The sequence below is a fragment of the Stomoxys calcitrans genome, chromosome 1 (genome assembly GCF_963082655.1).
Source record: "Stomoxys calcitrans chromosome 1, idStoCalc2.1, whole genome shotgun sequence".
In the NCBI taxonomy this organism is placed as follows: domain Eukaryota; kingdom Metazoa; phylum Arthropoda; class Insecta; order Diptera; family Muscidae; genus Stomoxys; species Stomoxys calcitrans.
In genome coordinates this window covers 126,604,126-126,615,406 of record NC_081552.1, presented here as the reverse complement: position 1 = coordinate 126,615,406, position 11,281 = coordinate 126,604,126, and positions in this window count along the sequence as shown.

Below are 11,281 nucleotides of genomic sequence, written 5' to 3'. Positions count from 1 at the left end.
CATGCTTGGACCATGATCGTTTTCGACTAACGTTGTTGTAAACAATCCATTTTTCATCTCCAGTTATTATTCGTTTTAAAACTGATCGAAATCATTGCGTTTAAGGTGCATATCACAAGCGTTGATTCGGTTTGTTAAATGAATTTCCTTCAATACATGTGGTACCCAAATATCAAGCTTTTTCACCAGTCCAAGACTTTTAATGTGATAATGAACGGTTGATTTTGGTATATTTAACTTCTCTCCTATCTCACGCTCAGTTACATGACGATCCAATTCGATTAATGCTTAAAATTTGCTTAAAATTTGTCAACGCCGACTATATGAAAAATCAGCAATTACTTTTTGGGCAACCCAATACTTCTGCAATATCGCACAGATCGGTCCAGATTTGGATATATCTGCCATATGGACCGATATCTAGGTTTTAGGTTTTGGGGCGATAAAAGATGCATTTATTGTCCGATGTCGCTGAAATTTGACACAGTGAGTTTGGTTAGGCTCTTCGACGTCCTTCTTCAATTTTGCCCAGATCGGTCCAGATTTGCATATAGCTGCCATATAGACCGATCTCTCGATTTAAGGTTTAGGGCCCATTAAAGAGGCATTTATTGTCCGATTTCGCCGAAATTTGGGACAGTGCTTTATGTTAGGCTCTTCGACATGTTTATGCAACTTGGCCCAAATCGGTCCAGATTTGGATATAGCTGCCATGTAGACCGATATCTCGATTTAAAGTCTTAGCCCCATAAAAGGCGCATTTATAATCCGATTTCACTGAAATTTGACACAGTGACTTATGTTCGGCTTTTCGACATCATGTCGTATATAGTTCAGATCGGTATGAGGTATATGAGTATAAGGTATGAAATTTTCACCGAATTGTGATGAAAGGTTGTTTACATATATACCCGAGGTGGTGGGTATCCAAAGTTCGTTCCGGCCGAACTTAACGCCTTTTTACTTGTTTTTTCTTTATTCAAATGATCGATAGGTTGTCATAACAAAGATAAATGCTGTATGATTAATTTTTACCACTATGCCCTCTCACTGTTCATGTTGGCTTCTCCAAATTAGCGCCATCTACTTGCTGGCTGGCTGGATCAACTAAATCCAATTGAAAACAGCCAGTAGATAGCGCGAATATAAAAGTTAGTGTTTGTCGCTTCGAGTGAACATAATGTGGTGGTTGTCTATAAATGACTACCTATTAAGTAGTCATCATTTAGTCTTTTTTTAAATCAAATCAAAACAATTATATATTTGGTGCGGTGGCCGTAGTGCTCACTATTAAACCATGTAAAACTTTTGAACAAAAAGTGTTGCCCAGAATCATGTCGTTTGGTCCTGTATATCGATGAGCTATAAATGGATGCAACTTTAACGTTACAGTTTGCAAGTCCTGCTTTAAATCACACAGTGTGCCATGGTCATTAGGTCATTATAATTGATGGACTGTTTTGGGGTGAGTGAGGCCGTTAGATATATGAGCGCAGAATAAAGATAACAGATTCTAAGTCCAAAACCGTATACCTTTAATTTAATCCCATATTGTCATGATTAGTGTATGCAGCTGTTTGGTGGAGGGCGTGCGTATGAGGGTTATGCGCCATATCCCATCTGCCACTTGAGAACAAATTCGAATGACGCACTACACTCAAAAATATCTATCATTTTATCCCCCATTGTTTTAGTGGGTCAAATGCGACACCTACAGGAGGCGACATTAAACTTTGTGTCCTAGATTCTTGGACACAAAGGTTAATGTCATACTCGTAATCGCCCCCAGACAAAATTCATTTGAGTCTCATACAGCTATGATCAAGTAATATTAACATTTGGGGTTCTCTTTGAAGATTGATGGTCCCCTAATATCTAGGACCTCATTTTCATGTCATATTCGTAGTCTACTACCGAATACCTTTCATTTGAGTCCTATACTGATATGTACGTCCAATATGAGTGTTTGGATCAGTCTTTGGGGTTTGACGACCCCTTGAACCCAAGTTTTTATACCATACTAGCAGAACCGGGCCCGCTCCGCTGCGCCTTCTTTATATGGAACAAAATTTTCCTTGGAATATTTATTTTCGACAATCAAAGAGCCTATAGTGAAATATCATGCTACGAAAATAGTGTATCGCTTGACTAACAGTTTAACAATATAAGTGCCTTTATCTGAATCCCATATGATCTATATTGGTCTACGAATTGAAGTTTGGATGTAAAGTGTACTCCATTCTTAAAATACTTTATTTCAGCCTGATTTCCTCTTGATATTTGATTTAGGGGTGTTTCGGGGGTGAGGTGGCTCCCCAAACACTTGGCCCTGAAAAAATATCAGCATCAGCAACCCATATTGCAATTGGTTTAGGGGAGTCTACACGATGAGGCGTCCCCCAAACACATGACCCCAAAATAGGTTATCAAATTCGTTTTCTGATCTCAAATACCTTTTATTTGAGCCACATATTGACATGTTCGAAACATTTTTACCCTTTGGGGGGTGTTTTGGGTTAGGGGTGACGCCCTTAATACATGGTCTTACATTTGGATATCAAATTCGTATTCTACTTCCAAATACCTTTATTTGAGCCCCATATTGCGATCATATTGGTCAGTAAAAAATTGCTGTTTGTGGAGTATTTTGGGAAAGGGGTTTACCCCCAGAAAATAGGTCCCGAAAGTGGGTATCAATTCCTGCTCTTCCCCGCAATACCTTTCATTTAAGCTCCACATTGACATTGTGGTTAAATATGCCGATTTAGGAGTGTTTTGGGGATTGGGGTGGTCCCACAAACACTAAGCCTGGAAAATATATCAGCAACGTGCTCTATTCTCATATAAGTATATATCACTTATTTCAACCCCATATTGTCATTGGCCTTAAAATTGGATATCAAATTCGTTTTCTAATCTCATTTAAACTCCTTATTGCAAAAGTCAGCAAATATGTCCGGTTTGGGGTATTGGCCCTAAAAACTATATATACTCAGTTCCACTCTCTTTAGGATCAAAATTGTCTTCGTTCGCAAATACGTCCAATGGGGGTTTATTATGGTGGTAGGACGTCCCCTGGACAGTTGGTCCCTAATATTGGTAACAGATACGTGGTCTACTCCCAAATACCTTTAATTTCAGCCCCATATTTCCATAGTCGACAATCATGACCGGCTTGGGGGTCTTTTGCGGGATGGGTGGCCACTCAGTGAGGTAGCCTTGAAAATATATATCGGATTCGTGTTCCACTTTAAAAACCCTCTCATTTGGGGTGGTGTTGTACGGGTGGTGTGGCCCCATAGACACTTATCTCAAATATTGATACCAGATTCGTGCTTTGCTCCCAAAGACCTTTCATTTGAACCCCATATGGCTATGATCGTAAATTTGTCCCCTTTGGGGGAGGTTTTTGGGGAGAAGCTGCCCCCCAACACACTTGGTCCCATATTTGGATATAAGATTCTAATTCTACACTCAAATACATTTTATTTAAGACCCATATTCCCATGGGCACTAAATAAGTCCTGGTTGGGGGGTGTTATGGGGAAGGGGTCCACCCCCCAGAAACATGATATCATATTCGTATTCTACTAGCAAATACCTTGCATTTGAGTCCCATATTGCCGTTATCGGTAAATATGTCCGATTTAGGGGTGTTTTGAGGGATGGGTAGTGTTGGGGGTGGCGTGGCCCCATAGACTTTTTTCCCGAATATTGATATCAGATTTGTGCTTTACTCCCAAATACCTTTCATTTGGGCCCCATGTGGCTATGGTCGTAAATGTGTCCCCTTTGTGGGAGATTTTTTGGGAGAGGCGGCCCCCCAAACACTTGGTCTCATATTGGGATATCAGATTCGTATTCTACATTCTAATACCTTTTATTTAAGCCCCATATTCCTATAGTCAGTAAATAAGTCCTGTTTGGGTAGGGGGTGGACCCCCAGAAACGTGATCCCACATTTAGATATTAGATTCGTATTTTACTCGCAAATACCTTTCATTTGAGTCCCATATTGCCATGGTCGGTAAATATGTCCGATTTAGGGGTGATTTGGCGGTTGGGGTGGTCCCCCTTACACTTGGTCCGACAATTGGATATCAGATACGTTTTCTAATCCTAAATACCTTTCATTTGAGTCCCATATTGTCGTGATTGGTCTTATTGTATGTTTGTTAGGTTTTAGGGTACCCCATCCGAAATTTGGATACCAAATTTATATTTTTAGGGTACTATATGGGAGCACACAAAATTTCACTTAAATCGCACCACCTATCTCCGAGATCTGGCATTTCTGAAAATTAGGTAGAAAATTGTAGCTAAATTAGACAAAAATTGGGGCTTGCGGGTTCAAGAAGCCAAGTCCGGAGATCGGTTTATTTGGGAGCTATACCTATATCTGAACCGATATGGCCCCTTTGCAAGCCCCAGCGATCTTCATCAATTTTAATTGTCTTTGCAAAATTTCACTCGTTCGATCGCTATCGTGATTTCAACAGACGGACGGACGGACATTGATTCTCAGAAAGTCGAGACGATCAAGAAAATATATGCTCTACTAACCAAATCGGGCCGCTCCGCTGCGTCTTCTTTAACTCTCAAATATCTTCTTGGGATGGGAATATTTCGCCCTGAATGCGGATATCAAATTCGTGCCATTGTAGCCTATGACGCTGAACGCGTTCGAATCCTGGCGCGAAAATCAACAAAGTGGTGTTTATCCTCTCTTAATGTTGGCACCTCAGACATTTCGACTTAAATATGGATATCAAATTCGTGCTGCACTTCCAAATCCCTTAAATTTGAGTCCTATATTGCCATGGCCGGTAAATATGATCCGTTTAGACGGTGTTTTGGGGCTGGGGCGGCCACCGACACTTTGCACTGAAAATAGATATAAAATTCGTTCTTTATTTCTAACGGAAATAACGGGGTGCTTTAGGGCGTACCCCAAAACACTTGGCTTCAAAATTGGATATCAAATTAGTTTTCTACTCTGAAATACCTACATACATTTAAGTCCCATATTGTCATAACGGGTCAAATAATCCATCTTCTTTGACCACTTTCGGATATGGCCTATGTTTTCCTCCAGACAAACGTACACAATCTATGAAAATTTTAAGAACATCGGTTCAGCCAAATATCATATATAGTCGTAATGGGCTAATGGCGTTTTTGAGGGTTGGCGTGAGCCCCTATACTTCGAACTGATTTTGTATGCCAGATTCGAATACCCTCCATTTGAGCCCCATATTGAAATGAAGTCCAATATGTCTGTTTGGGCAAGTTTTGGGGTTGGGGTGGCCCGATGGTACTTAGACTCAAATTTTAATACCATATTTGTATTCTACTCTCCAATACCTTTCATTTGACACCTAGTCCCGATCGATCCACTTTTGATTGTGGGTTGTGTTTTTGGCATAAGGGGGAGGGTCCGTCCCCCTTCCGATACCGAAAAATTAGAAAGCCTATATTTTCTTCCAGACCAACCTACACAATTTGCGAAAATTTCGAGAAAATCGGTTCTGCCGTTTTTCAGTTTATACGGAACAAATAATTCGAGTGCCATAAATCCGTGATTGGCTAATGTGCCCATTTTGGGCATTTTTGTAGGAGTGGGGTGACCCCCTATTCTTCGATATGAATTTGTATGCCAGATTCGTTATCTACTCCCGGATACTTTTCATTTGATACCCATATTGTCCTTATCGGTCCACTTTTGATTTTGGGTGGTGTTTTTGGGGTAAGGTTGGGGGGTCCGCACCCTTCCGTTATTAATAAATTATAATGCCTATATCAATTTCCTGATCGTATTCGTAATATACCCCCGAATACCTTTCATCTGAGTGCCATATAGTCATGATCGTCAAATAAACCTTTTTAAGGGGTTTTCGGCTAGGGTGGTCCCACAGGTACTTGGGCCCAACTTAAATTATGGAGCTCAAACTTTACTCTTGAATAGGTTTCATTTCAATCCAGTATTGTCCCGATCGGTCCACCTTTTTTGGGTAGTACTTTTGGGGTAAGGGGGAGGGTCCGCCACCACCCGATATCAAAAAATTATATTGCTTATGTTTCCTTCCAGACCAACCTTCCCAGTCTGTGAAAATTTAAAGGAAATCGGTTCAACCCTTTTCGAGTCTATACGGAACAAACAAACAAACCGACAAACAAACATACAAACAAACACAAATTGAATTTTATATCGCGTTGCCCAAAGAGTAATTGCGGATTTTTAATATAGTCGGCGTTGACAAATTTTTTCACAGCTTGTGACTCTGTAATTGCATTCTTTCTTCTGTCAGTTATCAGCTGCTACTTTTAGCTTGCTTTAGAAAAAAAGTGTAAAAAAATATATTTGATTAAAGTTCATTCTAAGTTTTACTAAAAATGCATTTACTTTCTTTTAAAAAATCCGCAATTGGACAACCCAATATATAAGACTAACTGACCCGGGCCCGCTCCGCTGCGCATTCTTTTACTTGATATTGAATAAAAGTTTCCTTGGAATATTCATTTTCGAAGATCTTTTAGTGAAATACCATGATAACTTTACTAAGAGTTTAACAATATAAGTGTCTTTATCTGAATCCCATATGATATTTATTGGTCTAGGAATTTAAATATGGATGTAAGGTGTACTCCATTCTTAAAATACTTCATTTCAGCCCGATATTCTCATGAATAATTAATTAATTTATTTAAACGCCATATTGCCATTGGCTTAAGAGGAGTCTACAGGATGAGGCGTCCCCCAAACACATGGCCCCAAAATAGGTTATCAAATTCGTTTTCTAATCTCAAATTTCTTTCAGTTGAGTCACATATTGGCATGGTCGAAACATTTTTACCCTTTGGGGGGTGTTTTGGGTTAGGGGTGATGCCCTTAATACATGGTCTTACATTTGGATATCAAATTCGTATTCTACTCCCAAATACCTTTATTTGAGCCCCATATTGCGATGGTCACTAAAAAATTGCTGTTTGTGGGGTATTTTGGGAAAGGGGTAGACCTCCAGAAAATTAGTCCTCCAAAAGGGGTATCAATTCTTGCTCTACCCCCAATACCTTTCATTTAAGCTCCACATTGACATGGTTGGTAAATATGCCCGATTAAGGGGTGTTTTGGGGATTGGGTTGGTCCCGCAAACACTAAGCCTGGAAAATATATTAGCAACGTGCTCTATTCTCATATATCTATATATCATTTATTTGAACCCCATATTGCCATTGGCCTCAAAATTGGATATCAAATTCGTTTCTTAATCCCATTTAAACTCCTTATTGCAAAAGTCAGCTAATATGTCCGGTTTGGGGTATTGGCCCTAAAATCTATGAATATTTAGTTCCACTCTCTTTAGGACCCAAATTGTCTTGGTGACCAAATACGTCCTATTTGAGGATGTTATGGTGGTGGAACGTCCGCTAGACAGTTGGCCCCTAATGTTGTTATCAGATACGTGGTCCTCTCCCAAATACCTTTAATTTCAGCCCCATATTTCCATAGTCGGCAAAAATTACCGGCTTGGTGTGTTTTGGGGGATGGGCGACCCCTCAGTGAGTTGGCCTTGAAAATATATATCGGATTCGTGTTCCACTTTAAAAACCCTCTTATTTGAGCCTCATATTGCAATAGTTAGAAAAAACTTACTTTTTGGGTGGTGTTGTGGGGGTGACGTGGCCCCATAGACACTTTTCGCGAATATTGATATCAAAATTGTGCTTTATTTCCAAAGACCTTTCATTTGAGTCCCATATTGCTATCGTCGTAAATTTGTCCCCTTTGGGGAATGTTTTTGGTGAGAGGGGGCCCCCAAACATTTGTCCCATATTTGGATATCAGATTCGTATTCTAAATTCAAATACCTTTTATTTAAGCCCCATATTCCCATGGTCAGTAAATAAGTCCAGTTTGGGGGGTGTTTTGGGGAAGGTGCGGACCCCCGAAACGTGGTCCCACATTTGGATATCAGATTCGTATTCTACTCGCAAATACCTTTCATTTGAGTCCCATATTGCCATGGTCGGTAAATATGTCCGATTTAGGGGTGTTTTGGGGCTTTGGGGTGGTCCCCCTAGCACATGGTCCGAGAATTGGATATCAGATACGTTTTTTTATTCTAAATACCTTTCATTTGAGTCCCATATTGTCATGATTGGTCTGTTTGGTATTTGTTTGGTAGGTTTTAGGGTGGGGCAGCCCCCCTAGGTACTCCATCCAAAATTTGGATACCAAATTTTTATTTTTAGGGTACTACATCAGAGCACACAAAATTTCGCTTTAATCGCACAACCCATCTCCAAGATCTGGCGTTTCTGAAAATTAGGGTAAGGGGGAGGGTTCACCCCATCGTCAGATATCATAAAATGTAGTACCCTTTTTTCACCACGGGGTCGTTATGCACCATGTATGAAAATTTCAAGAAAATCGGTTCAGCCGTTTCTGAGTCTATAAGGAACACACAAACATACAAACAAACAAACAAACCTACAAACAAAGACAAATTGATTTTTATATATAAGAAATAGGTGAGCCCGGCCCGCTCTGCTGCGCCGGATTATGCTATGTTGGAGAGAAGTACTCTAAATTTGAACATTTCTGCGTAGTTGTAATTGAAAATGCATTTTCGTATGGATTTTTCTACACTCAAGTACCTCTTATTTAAACCCCACATTGCAATGATCAATGAAATTTAAGACGATCTAGACATGTCGGTCCGTCTGTCTGTTGAAATCACGCCACAGTCTTTAAAAATAGAGATATTGAGCTGAAATTTTGCACAGATTCTTCTTTTGTCCATAAGCAGGTTAAGTTCCAAGATTTAGGGTCTTAGGTCCATAAAAGCCACATTTATTATCCGATTTTGTTGAAATTTGGGGCAGTGAGTTGTGTTAGGCCCTTCGACATCCTTCGTCAATTTGGCTCAGATCGGTCCAGATTTGGATATAGCTGCCATATAGACCGATCCTCCGATTTATGGTGTTAGTCCCATAAAAGCCACATTTATTATCCGATATCGCTGAAATTTGGGACAGAGAATTGTCTTAGTCCCTCCGACTTCCTTCGTTAAATTCGCGCAGATCGGTTCAGATTTGGATATAGCTGCCATATAGATCGATCCTCCGATTTATGATGTAAGACCCATAAAAGCCACATTCATTATCCGATTTTGCTGAAATTTGGGACAGTGAGTTGTGTTAGTCCCTTTGACATATTTCTTCAATGTGGTCCAGATCGGTTCAGATTTGGATATAGCTGCCATATAGACCGATTTCTTGATTTATGGTTTTGGGCCCATAAAATGCTCATTCATTGTCCGATGTCGCCGAAATTTGGAACAGTGAGTTAAGTTAAACCCATTGACAAACTTCTGCAATATCGCACAGATCTGTCCAGATTTGCATATAGCTGCCATATAGACCGATGTCTAGGTTTTAGGTTTTGGGGCCATAAAAGACGCATTTATTGTCCGATGTCGCTGAAATTTAAGACAGTGAGTTTGGTTAGGCTCTTCGACGTCCTTCTTCAATTTTGCTCAGATCTGTCAAGATTTGAATATAGCTGTCATATAGACCCAACTCACGATTTAAGGTTTAGGGCCCATAAAAGAGGAATTTATTGTCTGATTTCGCCGAAATTTGGGACAGTGCTTTGTGTTAAGCTCTTCGACATGTTTATGCAAGTTGGCCCAAATCGGTCCAGATTTGGGTATTGCTGCCATGTAGACCGATATCCCGATTTAAAGTCTTGGCCCCATAAAAGGCGCATTTATATTCCGATTTCACTGAAATTTGACACAGTGACTTATGTTCGACATCCGTTTCGTATATAGTTCAGATCGGTATGAGGTATTTGAGTATAAGGTATGAAATTTTCACCGAATTTTGATGAAAGGTGGTTTACATATATACCCGAGGTGGTTGGTATCCAAAGTTCGGCCCGGCCCAACTTAACGCCTTTTTACTTGTTTACTCTCAAATACCTTTAATTTGAGTCCCATATTGTAGTGGTTGGTCTATAAATACGTTTGCCGGGTTTTGGGGGTGGGCGGCTCTCCTAGGCATCCCATTCCAGAATTTGATACCAAAATTTTTGCTTTTAGATCCTTCCTATATTCCTATTTTTATACCCTCCACCAAAGGTGGGTATGTTTGTAACTACTCGAAATATTCGTCTGAGACCCCATGAAATATATATATTCTTGATTGTCGCGACATTTTATGTCGATCTAGCCATGTCCGTCCGTCCGTCTGTCTGTCGAAAGCACGCTAACGTCCAAAGGAGTAAAGCTAGCCGCTTGAAATTTTGCACAAATACTTCTTATTAGTGTAGGTCGGTTGGTATTGTAAATGGGTCATATCGGTCCACGTTTTGAAATAGCTGCCTTATAAACCGATCTTTGGTCTTGACTTCTTGAGCCTCTAGAGTGCGCAATTCTTATCCGATTGGAATGAAATTTACACGACGTTTTTTGTTATGATATCCAACAACTGTGCTAAGTATGGTTCAAATCGGTCCATAACCTGATATAGCTGCCATATAAACCGATCTTGGTTCTTGACTTCTTGAGCCTCTAGAGTGCGCAATTCTTATCCGTTGGAATGAGATTTTGCTCGAAGTATTTTGTTATGATATCCAACAACTGTGTCAAATAAGGTTCAAGTCGGTTCATAACCTGATATAGCTGCCATATAAACCGATCTGGGATCTTGACTTCTTGAGCCTCTAGAGGTCGCAATTATTATCCGATTTGCCTGAAATTTTGTACGACGGATCCTCTCATGACCATCAACATACGTGTTTATTATGGTCTGAATAGGTCTATAGGCCTATACAGCTTCCATATAAATCGATCTCTCTTCTTGAGCCCCCAAAGGTCGCAATTCTTATTCGAATTGGCTGACATTTTACACAGGTCTCCAACATATAATTTAACTGTGGTCCAAACCGGACCATATCTTGATATGGCTCTAATAGCATAGCAAATCTTTTCTTATATCCTTGTTTGCCTAAGAAGAGATGCCAAGAAAAGAACTCGACAAATGCGATCCATGGTGGAGGGTATATAAGATTCGGCCCGGCCGAACTTAGCACGCTTTTACTTGTTTTTATTCAAAGGTCCGATAGGTGGTCATAACAAAGATACATGATGATTAATTTTTACCACTCTGCCCTCTCTCTGTTCATGTTTGCATGTTTTTAATTGGATCAACTAAATCCAATTGGATCAAACAATTTCAGTTAAAGACTGCCCGCTAACGCTGATTTAAATGTTAG